The following is a 12,804-nucleotide window of genomic DNA, read 5'->3' as shown; positions in this document are numbered from 1 at the left end:
CCTGTTTCCGATTCTGTGTCTCCCTCTCTCTCTGCCCCTCGCCCGTTCATGCTCTGTCTCTCTCTGTCCCAAAAATAAATAAACGTTGAAAAAAAATTTTTTTAAAAAAAGAAAATATATTTATTTTAAATTAAAATGTTATTTGCATTAAGACACAATGTTTATTACAGACACTTAAAATGAATCAATAAATGTATTTAAATTTTCTCAGCCTTAATTCCTTTTTTTTTTTCAATTAATTTGTTTATTTTGAGAGAAACAGAGACAGCATGGGTGGGAGAGGGATGAAGAGAGAGGGAGACAGAGAATCCCAAGCAGGTTTCGCACTGTCAGCATGGAACCCGATGCAGGGCTCCAACCCACCAAACCATGAGATCATGACCTGAGCCAAAACCAAGAGTCCTTTGCTCACGTGACTGAGCTACCCAGGCGCCGCTCTCAGTTTTAATTCCTAATGCACTAAACATCAATAGATACATCCTACATTAACTAAAGCTCTTTGGGGTCGTTAAGAATTTTAAGAGTGTAGAAAGGATCCAAGATGAAAAAGTCTGAGAGCTGCTGCCTTGAGTCAAAAAATTATAAGTACTCCAAAAATTAGTATTTGGTAAAATAGATCTTTTTGTACCTTCCATGAATTATTTGAGAGATGTAGAGTGCTAGGCAAATAATAACCCCCAAAGATGTCCAAGTCTTTTTTCCTGGAACCTGGGAATCTGTTACTTTATGTGACAAAAAGGGATTAAGGTTGCAGATGGAATTAAGGTTGGTAATCCACTGACTTTAACTTTGAAAGATTATCCTGGATTATGCAAGTGGAAGAGCAAAGCAGGAGGGTCAGTGTCAAAGTGACGTAGCCTTAGGAGAATTGTACCAGCCATGGCTGGCTTTGGAGCCTGGAAGGAGACACAGCCAAGGAATGGCACAGCCTCCAGAAGCTGAAAAATTCAAGGGAATAAATCCTCCCCATCCTCCCCTGGAGCCCCCAGAAGGGAGCACAGCCCTGCCAACACAATGATTTTAGTCCAGCGATACCCACATAAGACTTCCACCTCCCAGAATGTAAGATAATAATTTGCATTGTTTTCAGGCACTGACAACTTCGAATTTGACCTGAACCCTGTAGTCCGGAAAAACAGATGATGTTAAAAAAAAAAAAAAAAAAAAAAAAAAAACACCATTTAATGCTCTGGGAAACAGCAAAGAACCTCTCTTCATCGAGTGACTTAGATAAGACTCGAGGATGCCCCTCTTGTTTCCCAAAGACAAGGCCAGACACAGATCTTCCAAATGCACATTCTTTGCTTCATACATGATTCAATGGACTGTTTGTCCACAATGACAATTGGAGCAAAATCCATGTTAACCCAACATCAGTTAAGTTTCTCTCTTTCCTCCAGGTCCCTGAACTTTGACCCACCCTCAACCGGAGCCCCTCTTTCTCTCTTATGAACAGGCTGGCCTCAGGGTAACACATTCTCTGCTCTACTGTCCTATCATCCTGCTGCACATACCCAGTTCTACTAGCCTTATTCACTCCTCTTTATAAGACAGAATACTTTTCCTGCCTGACCTAGAAGATGCTTGCAGATCTCGTGGACAGAATGTTCTCCCTGTTGCAATAGTCCCTCCACTTCTCTTGCAATAATCCTTTTGAATAAAGTGCCTCCTTACCTAAGTCCACATTTGTTTTTTATTTGACCCCATTAAGTGTGCAGTCATTTGTTACAGCAGTAATAGGAAACTAACACATATGCCTAGCTCAACTAACAGCACCTTACCACCTAAAGTCATCTTGAGAGAATGAACAAAGCAGGTACAAGAGAAAATAACATCATTTCCCACTCTGCTGTATTTCCCACTGCATTGCTAGTATGGCAGTGCTCAGAGCAAAGGTGGGGACAATTTGAGATTTTGAAGGAGGTCACCCAGATGAGGATCTTTGATCAATCAGATCAATGATCCCTCCATCCAGACTTGCAGGTGGCATAGCAGGAAGTCTCAAAGAACCATCTTAAATTCCTCAGTGGCCCAGAGTCCCGACGATCACTATGGGGACCCCTTGGCAGTCCAGACAACGGGAGTGCACTTGACCTCTTAGGATCTTCCCTTCTCACACACATCTGCATATGAGAACTCTGCTGTCAGCACAGAGCCCTCTTGGGATCCTCTGTCTCCCTCTCTCTCTGCCCTTCCCCTGCTTGCACTCTCCCAAAAAACAAAACAAAACAAAAATGGACATAATAAAAAAGCAAAAGTTGCAAAATTAATGCAACTGATGAAAAATAGAAAGATAATCTTCTTTCAATCATAATATTGTGGAACACTTGAGGAGTACCTACCAAACCTCACGCCGTGTGGTATTTACAAGGATGTTCTTTCAACAAAAAAATGACTTTGTTTTCCTGTTTGCGTTATTTCCAGCATTAGGAGATACCACGCAAACAATGCTGATCATTGCTGGCATGTTGAAGTTGCCAAATGAGACCATTTAGTCCTTAAGAAAAAAATCTTTATCTCCGAAAAGTCACCCTGACGAACCAGATGGTTGAGTACTGTTGGATGCTATTTTAATGTCTCAAGTGCTCATTTTTTTTTTAACTTGAACATTTAAAAATGATGAAGCAAAAGGGCTCCCGGAGCTTCCTTCGCAGCAGGTAGAGCCTGACTGGTGAACAAGACACACACGTGCCCTTGCACACATGCACGTGCACTTTCATCAGTCATCCCTCCCACCCCCAACACACGCTGCTGTTCAGCAACCGCTATCTAAATGTACAGGCTACAAACTTCACCCACCCGGAACACTCACTACTGCGCAAGGAATCCCTACTGTGCTAAAGACAACCACGAAACGTGTACCTGACCCTCCACCTCTTCCACACAGTAGGTACAATCTGAGGTTTCTGACTGATCATAACTATAAAACTCAGAGCAGACCATTTCAGATACGTCATAAAATAAAAAGGTTTACATGGGGAGACCTACCCACAGCTGAGCTCCTGGCCACATTTTATTACTATTTCAGAGCCCAGAAACCTGGTTTGCATTTCCCCTGCAGCTTGAAATCCACAAGAGGCCTTTCCCAGCTGAGTGGCCTAGAGCGGGGGCCACGGGACAGCACACGTGCTCTTTCCGACCAGCCACCTGGCAAAACTGTGACTTGCCCCCATGTGAGGGCTGCAGGTTACAGAGGGGAGTTAGAAAAAAAGCAAAAGAGAGAAAACAAAATCAGGGTGTGCTTTAAATGAACTCAACATGTGCGTGGACAATCATCCACCCCTGGTCCACCTTCGATGCCTGTGGATGCAAGGCATTTCCAACCTGAGCTCCCAGAGTGGGTTTATGGAGAAAGACGGTTTCCTGTTACTCGATGCAAAACTGGGGGGAGCGAGCGGAGATGGAAGCCAATTTTTTTTATCAAATTCTCAATAAAAGGTTAAAACCCACTTCAGTAAGTTTAAAATTCAATGAATTCAGAAATATCCTCTTAAAACTCTCCAGCACAGCTCTAACCATTAAAGGTAATCTCTCATATCTGTGTTTTAACTTTAGCTGTCACCAAAGGGAAGTTTCTCTTTCTTTTTTCTTTTATTTTTTTCTGGGTCCAAGTAAAGAAACTTAAGGAGAAGAATGGGAAAAGCCAAGAAGAGAAGGGAAAATGCAGAACATGGAGTAGAAGACAAATTAACTTCTAGATAAAGAGAAAAGATAAAGGTTATTTATTCTCTCATGAAAAATGAGGATCAAGTAAGAAATTGCTACTGGCTGAGAATTTGAGAGCTAAAGGGATCATTTATTCCAACACTTTTTTTTTTAATTTTTTTTAATGTTTATTTATTTTTGACAGAGAGAGAGAGAGAGAGAGAGAGACAGAGCATGAGCAGGGGAGGGGCAGAGAGAGAGGGAGACACAGAATCCGAGGCAGGCTCCAGGCTCTGAGCTGTCAGCACAGAGCCCGATGCGGGGCTCAAACTCACAGACTTCGAGATCATGACCTGAGCTGAAGTCGGACATTCAACCGACTGAGCCACCCAGGCACCCCTCCAACACTTTCTTTTAATGAGTGAAAATAATTAGTGACTTATCAAAGACCCCACGGCTAAACTTCTGCTGATCACTCCCCAAACCAGCAGCCAGAAACCTGTTCCGGGTGAGCGAGCCCTGGTGAGTGATCAAAGGATCACCTACTGGGTCACGAACGGGCTCCTCGCAGACCGTATTTCCCTCAAGGTTTGCCTTTGAAGATATTATGGGTACACAAAAGCACGCCATGGCCACTGGACCAACCCTGAGCAAATCCCAGTGATTTTTTAAATTTTAGTTGGTGTTTCTTTGGGCTTGATACTACACCTCCCCTGGTGTTTCTTTGGGTGATTGCTACACCCTGGAAATTAAAAGAACGGGATTCAAGAAACATTTTTGCATTTACTGAACAGCTGATTCTGTCGTTTCATGCACTTCTCTGTGCCCGTGCGCATCTTATCATTTAAAAAGATGCTTTTCAAGAGCATGAAAAGATCTGGGCAGAACAAGCTGGGGTGTCAGGGCGCGGTTCACAGATCCTCAGGTCCTCCGCTGTGACCCCCACACGTTCTGTCTCCAACGTTAGCCTTCACCAGCTCTCTTACATGGTCACCAGGCACGTTGGCCGGTCAGGTGTCTACATACCCTCTGTGTACAGCAGCCTGACTCCTTCCTGGCTTTGGCCTTATCTATGACCCTCTCTCCACAATGCCTTTCCTCCTGTGTCTACCTAGCAACCACCTGCCTGTATTTCCTGTCTCTCCCTGACCCCACCACTGGCAGAAATGCCCCCCTTCACCATGACTCCACCCAACTCTAAGGTCGTTGACACTAAGAGCCACATCCTACTCGTCTCTGAAGATACAGCAATTGGCAAAGAGTCTGGCTTCTAGAAGGAAATCTCTGGCTGTAACGGTGAACTGTAGATTTGATGAATTTAGAATTGCTTCAGCTGACCAGTAACTGTTTGTTGATCACCAGCTGTGTACCAGGGCTGTGCTATGAGGAAGGGAGGTAAAAATGAACAAGTCACAGTTTCTGTTTATGAAGAGATTTTAGTTGAGTGAAAATGAAAGCAAATCTCTCCCCTCTGTGGGGGAAAACACATCTGAGTGCATTCATTGCCTCTGATAATAGTCCAGAGGCGCCATATTTACAGATGGAAAACCTGCCCTTATATTCTACCATTCTTAGAGGAACTCACTTAACTGTATATCACATTCATGCCTAATGAAGGTTTAATAATTTGCTATTTTTAAAGTTAAATCCAAGTTAACAGAGGCCTGAAGATATTAGGTTTGGGTAGGGGAAGTACACGAAAGGAAGGAAGAAAACTAAATGTGAGAACAAGAAAAATAGAAGAGATAACCAAATCTTACAGTAGAAGTTTTCATTCTATTTCTTTGTCTCAAAATGAAGGCTAAGGAGAATTTCCCTTTATTCTTTAGAAAATCTGCAGCTGGCCCAGGAGGCCAGACACGTATTCCGTTCCCACCTCCAGACTCCATTTAGAGCATTCTCCTATTTTTAAAAATGGATTTCTGTAAAACGTTTCATAATGTGGATTGGTTTCTTTGGGGTCTGCCTCTGCACTATGGCTGCATAAAAAAAGACATTAATAACTTCTCCGTTAATGGGTTTTTCAGAGTCTCAAAAGACTCACCTTGTACATTATAACTTCCTCCCACTTAGCCCCCTGGCTAAATCTTGATTGCCCTTGTAAGACATCTTTAGGACATATTGCTGAAGTTAAAGATGGTCCTTAGGAGAAATAACTTCTCATATGATGCACAACGCACGCTTATGAACCGGCAGAGCAGAAGCCCCTTCGTTTTGTGTCATTCTACCTTGGTCCCGTGCCACACTCTGCTTCGAGAGGGCTGACCCTGCCTCGGGAATGAAGAATTTCAGCGACAGAGGCAGCTGAGGCTCCCTCCCAGACCTGAAGGGTGACTTTGAACCGGTTATTTCACATCTTTGTCCTTTGCCAGGACATTCCAGTCAGCTTACCCAGCCATCGTTTCACAAGGGGGCATGTGGCGTGTCCGGGACGTTTCTGCATTTTGAAACCTATAGAAGTGGGAAAAGAGACTGTAAATATAGTATGTGTACTATAGTAGTACACACACACACACACACACGAGAATATACATACACTTAGGAAATGTGTGTATATGTGTGTCCGTGTGTATATGTGTGTGTACATGAGTGTGTGTTTGTGTATATACGTACATATGTATGTATGTGTGTACGTGTTCATAGGTTTGTATGTGTATATATATGTGTATGTATACGTATATGTGTATATATGTGTATGTGTATATGTGTGTATGTGTGTACATGTGTATATGTGTATGTATGTGTATATGTGTGTATGTATATGTATTGTGTCATGTGTATATGTGTATGTGTGTGTCTGTGTATGTATATGTGTGTATGTGTGTACATGTGTATATTTGTGTCTGTGTGTATATATGTATATGTATATGTGTATGAATGTGTGTGTATATGTTATATGTGTATGTGTATATGTATGTGTGTATATGTGTGTATATGTGTATGCATATGTACGTGTGTATGTGTATGTATGTGTACGTATCTGTGTATGTGTATGTGTGTATATACGTGTGTATCTGTGTATGTGTATATGTGTGTACATGTGTATCTGTGTATGTATATTATGTGTGTATATGTGTATATGTGTATGTGTACATGTGTATATGTGTATGAATGTGTGTATGTGTGTATATATCTGTGTATATGTGTGTAGGCATGTATATGTGTGTATTTGTGTATGTATATATGTATGCATGTGTATGTGTGTACATGTATGTGTATATGTGTGTGTGTATGTGTGTATATGTGTTTGAATGTGTGTATGCGTGTGTGTCTGTGTATATGTATGTGTATGTATATTTGTATGTATGTGTGTACATGTGTATATGTGTGTGTATGTGTGTGTATGTGTGTGTACGTATGTAGATGTGTGTTTATGTTTAAAGTGTATGACTATATATATGGTAGTTATATATCTATAGCATATAGTTATATAAAGATGGAAAGGGTAGAATCTTGAAACAGGTCTCAAATTTTGTTCTTTGGGGCTGACACCCCAGGATGTAACCCAATAGAGGGCAGGACCTATGTAGGCTCGTGTTTGTCTCTGCATCTAGTATTAAATGTTAGCCTTTCTGGCTCCAACAGGTATGGCGCCTGCGTCTCTCTAACTGTCTGTCGTCGGGACAAACAACTGCTTTAGTTCAGCAAGTAAAACCTGAATTCAGCTGTGATAAGCAAAGAATCCATAGCGCTTCTTGCTGAAGCAGAAGTGTTCGTGTTTTTTGTTTTTTTTTTTTTTTTACCTCTTATAAGTCACAGACAGCTTTAAAAAATAATCTTCTAAAAAAAGGTAGTACATCGGTACATACACACGGAAGTTTGCATGCAATTTTTGGAGGACCATGACTTCAAAGTCTCTCTTCTTGAAAATATTTGCAAAAGCAGTTTGCCTCATCTCCTGGTATTTTTTTCCTTTTGTGTCCAGGTGGGTGGCTCTGTGTTTCACGTTGGTCTACACCAGCTTCAGTGCTGCCCTGAGAATGAACACTCCTTACCTATGTCACCACTAAAATTAATAGGTAACTGTCACCGTGCGCGTCTCACCACACCGCCCTTAGATGAATGACAGTCTGATTAACAAAACGGCACTGGTTTTCGACAGGTGACAAAGCATTTGTGGCGCTGCGGTGAGAGTCCAGACGAACGGCAGTCTGCCTCCCCTCACCACATGACAGGGGACTGTCAGAGGCCAGAGACGCCTGGCCAACATGTCATACAACTGACATGTATGAACAACATTGGTCTCATGGGCCTCCAAGTGCTACACCAAACGTTCAGACACAGAACACGATGAAAAGGAGATGTCCTGGGCTGGCAGCCGCCAACGAAAAGCAGATGTTGAACCATTGCTTCCAAAATTTGGTTCTGTGCCTGGGATCCAGGTAACATGGTGGCTCAGAGCACAGGCCTCGGACTCCCAACAGACCTCCTGTGCTTCTTGATTATCCACTGGTTCCTCATCTACCCTGACCCTCAGTTTCTCCTTGTAGAAAATGGGAATATTGGTGGGGAGAGGATCTCCATGTTCCAGGGTTACAGAGAGAGAAAAGGAGGGGGAGAGCTCTTGGTGGTATCTCTTCTTTTTTTTTTTTTTTAATTTTTTTTTCAACGTTTATTTTTTTATTTTTGGGACAGAGAGAGACAGAGCATGAACGGGGGAGGGGCAGAGAGAGAGGGAGACACAGAATCCGAAGCAGTCTCCAGGCTCAGAGCTGTCAGCCCAGAGTCCGACACGGGGCTTGAACTCATAAACCAAGAAATCATGACCTGAGCTGAAGTTGGCCGCTTAACCAACTGAGTCACCCAGGCCCCCATGTGGTATCTCTTCTTATAAGCTCACCAGTCCTATCAGATCGTGCCCCTACCACAACCTCGTTTAACCTTAATTACCTCCTAAAGGCCCCATCTCCAAATATAGTCACACTGGGGGTCAAGGCTTCAATATATGAATTTGGAGTGGGACTCTGTCCATAGCAAGAGGTAATAGGTTTTATGTATTCTGAGAAACTTGGAATAAAGATCTCAAAAAGATGATATTAATCTTGGATTTTAAAATTTTATAACTTTTGAGCTGAGAAAAAAAATATTGAGAGGGGTGCCTGGGTGGCTCAGTCGGTTGAGCATCTGACTTCGGTGCAGGTCATGATCTCGCGGTTCATGAGTTTGAGCTCCACGTTGGGATCTGTGGTGTCAGCTCAGAGCCTGGAGCCTGCTTCGGATTCTGTGTCTCCCTCTCTCTCTGCCCCTGCCCCATTCACGTGCTCTCTCTCTCCCTCAAAAATAAATTTAAAAAATTTTCTTTTTAATATATTGAGAAAAAAAAAAAACACATAAAAGATATCTCCTCCTCTGGGTTCAGGGAGAGCCAAGCCAAGCATGGAAATTCTTCAACATTGGACCCGCTGTTCTACCTGTTGAGAATCGTTCTACATGTTGAGGTTTGGGCTATGGAACCAGATGCAGGGCACAAGGAACCCTCCAGCATGTACACGGAGAGCATGGGCCCAAGAAGGTGACTCCCCCGGGGCACCAAGCTCCATCCACACCTAGCCATCTGGTGGGCTCGGTGAAGGAGCCAGAGAGAATATTAAGGTTCACATCACAAAGAGAAAGAAAAAGAAGGAAGGGGATATTTTCTGAGGTGGATAAAACCAGCCTGGTTCTCTACTAAATGGGCATGGCTATCTAACTCACTGGGGAAACTAAAATATGAGAATAAGTCCTCCTCGGTCTTCATGCTTCTCTGTCTTCTCTTCTTCCTGTGCCTGAATTCCACTCCTCTCTTCCCTGAGAGGCAACATAGCCCTCCCAGACTCAGGGCCGGTAACACTCACCTCCTCGCTGCTATTCCCTCCCTCTCACCCCTGCAACCGAGCATTCTCCCCAACCCCACACTTACAACCGTGTGATCTTTCCCAAAGCTCCTCAACAGCCTCATGCCTCGGCTTCCTCACCTGTAAAATGGGTATCATATTGACGTGTATCTCATGGCTTTGTGATAATTCCCAAAATCGTCATCTTCTATGCTTTAGTTTAATAGTTCTTACTGCTATTTCAAGGTCTTGACCTTTATTTCTGCAGTGTCCAATCAGCTCCTAAGCCCATCTCGTTCATTTTGTATTTCAGATATTGTATTTTTCAGTTTTATAATTACATTTGGTTCTTCTTTGATCTTTAATTTCTGTTCTTGCTGTATTCACGTTTTCTTTTAAGTCTTTTAGCATATTTCTGCTAGTAGTTTTCAAGTTCTTATCTGACGTCATATGTTTTCATTCAGATGTGGACCTTGAGAAAATTAACAGAAGACCATGGGGGAAGAAAAAAATGGATACAAACAGAGAGGGAGGGAGGCAAACCACAAGAGACTCTTAAATACAGAGAACAAACTAAAGGTGGACAGGGAGGGTTGGGGGGAGAAGGAAAATGGGTGATGGACATTGAGGAGGGCACTTGTTGGGATGAGCACTGGGTCTTGTGTGTAAGCCAATTTGACAATAAATTAAATTTTTAAATAAAAAACAAAAAAATAAAATTCCTGCCTGTTCATTCCACCATCTCTGTCATTTCTAAACCTATTTCCATTGACCTACCTCCCCCCTAATTATAGGTCATATTTTTTTGCTTCTTTTCATATCTAATAATTTTTCACTGGGTGGTGGATTTTGAGAATATTATGTGACTACTGAATGTTGTTGTTTTCCTTAAGGAGTATTGTGTTTGTTTTGGCAGGTACTTAAACATCAGTTTGAACCTCCAGATACTTGTTTTTTAGGCTCCATAAGTGTAGGTTCAGAGTAACCTTAATTCTGGGGCCATCTTAGCTCCAGGGCTGAGGCATGAACTCTTGGAGTCTCTGCTAAGGCATGATCTTCTGAAGGCTTGACTGAACGCCCGAGGTATTCCTTCTGACTTGTCAGAAATTAGACTTCTCCTAATGCTGTGTCAGCTCTTGGAATTATTCATTCACAGTCCCATACTAGTTACCCTTCACCCAGCCTTGTGGAGTTTCATCCTTGGCTTATGCGGCTTAGTGGTCAGCCAAAGGTCAAGGGCAAACCTACGTGCAGATCTCTGGACCTCTTCCTCCCAGCAGCTTCCTTCTTTAGCTCTCTGCTCTGCAAATTCCAGCTCCCTCCTCCTGTCTTCTCAGCTCAGTGCACCCAGTATGTTTTGTTTGTTTTCCCTCTCAGGAAATCTAAGACCACTATAGGATTCACATTGTTAGTTTTCCTTCTTCAGACGGCACTGACTATTGTCAAATACCTGAGAGCAGTATTTCCTACATTTGACCGGTGTCATAGTTGATTACAGAGGACGGTGAGTCCCATGTCGCTTTTATGTGCACCTGTATACACAATCATTATACAATTGTCATTGAAATAGAACCATTTTTTGAATTAGTCTTCGACACCCCACTAGACCATGGTAGGGTTGAGAATTTTTGTCTTTCATATTTGTAGACCCTGAGTCTAGCAAGATGCCTGGTATGTAATGAGCATTAGTATGAAATATTTGTTGAATTGATACACAATTTCTTCCTCACTCCTGACCAAGGGCGGCCAGCCTTCCAGGTGTGACTGGCAGGCTGACTTAAGTTTCTTTTTTACTTTCCGTGTTTCCTGCCCCTGCTTTCTTCACATGGAGGCCTATGTGAGTTAAGGCCAATCTCCTTTACTTGATTTTTGATTTGGGGATTTTTAACTATATCATATCCCAAGTCCAACCAGATTAGTAATAGAGCATAAAAGATGTGGACTTTCCCCCTTGGCCAGTCTATACAAATCAGCCTGTGAAATACCTTATGCAATCCCTGGCACACAGGTGGTAGCTAATAAATGTATTGTTATTTCTGTACTTTCAACCAATCACTCATCATGGAGTCAGAAATAATCATAAGAATCCACCATATTTGTATTCCCTAAATGCAAGTTAACAGAAGCACTCCGTGGTTCATTTGCCACTCTAATTACATATCTACCTTGCCTTTTACATGCAAAATTTTTAATTTGGCTTTGATCTCCATTCACTGTAAGTGTTTCATCCCCTTACTTATTAGTTTCATGTTTTATGCTGTTGTCTATCTATTCTTAAGATGTGTAAGCTCCTGGTAGGCAGTAATATCAGAAATAGCCAATGCTTATGTAGCACTTACTCTATGTCAAACACTATTGCAAGTATTGTAGGTCTATTAACTCATTTAAACTTCCTGAGATTGTAGGTACTATTATTATCTCTATTTTAAAGATGAGAAAACTGAGATCCATAAAGGTTATACGGTGTATGCAAGGTCACCTAAGTAGGAAATATAGGGGCAGCGATTCAAACTCCAGAACCTAAACTCCTACTTGCTACCAGATGTTGCTTTTGCAAGGATAATCTTGTGTCCTCTGTCAAAGCACTACTCTTCATACATAACTATGGTGTGTCTTTAACTGGATACCAGCCCAGCACATGCCTCATCCCAGATCCACCCAGTTCCATCTGCCCCTGGGTCTCAGCTACTTTCTTCACCTCCTTGCCAGAATGGCTCCAGTCAAGACATATATTTCTGCAGTCCTCTCTTCCTGTCTCCAGACACCAACAAATTTCTCAGCCTCTCCAGAGCACAAGAGTCAGGCTTTGTCATGGCTTCTATACCTTCACCATTGCAAGAACTACAAGAGTCCCAGCACCCAGATCCGATGTGACATGAGCTTTGGAGAGTCTAGCTTTCCCAGTAGTTGTCCAGAGTGACAGAATGCTATTACTAAGGCGTGTGAAGAGTTAATGCCCCATAGGAAGTACTTTGACCTGAGACAGACAGGAAGAAGCTAGCAGATAAATTCCTCTCCCTCCCTCCCCACTTGATTGCTCTAAGGCACAATGATATCATATCACCTCTCCACCCTTCTAGAGACACCTCCTGTGACTGAGCAATCAACTCTGTCATCCTGAGTAACTGTAGCCAACTTTGCTAAGCACCACTTTGAATTTTTTCCTGTCTTCGTTGCCTAACTTTTCTTTTTCCCTTACTCTTGCTTCCTTCAGATTGTATCTCCAATATAAAAAAAAAAAAAAAAAAAAAAGCATGCAATCTTGACTTTAGGCTCTGTTTTCTCAAGCCCAAACAATTTGTTTCCTTCCAATAATACAGATTAATTGGTGCTGACACATATATCC

The sequence above is a fragment of the Lynx canadensis genome, chromosome A1 (assembly GCF_007474595.2).
Source record: "Lynx canadensis isolate LIC74 chromosome A1, mLynCan4.pri.v2, whole genome shotgun sequence".
Taxonomy (NCBI): Eukaryota; Metazoa; Chordata; class Mammalia; order Carnivora; family Felidae; genus Lynx; species Lynx canadensis.
This window is presented reverse-complemented; position numbering follows the sequence as displayed.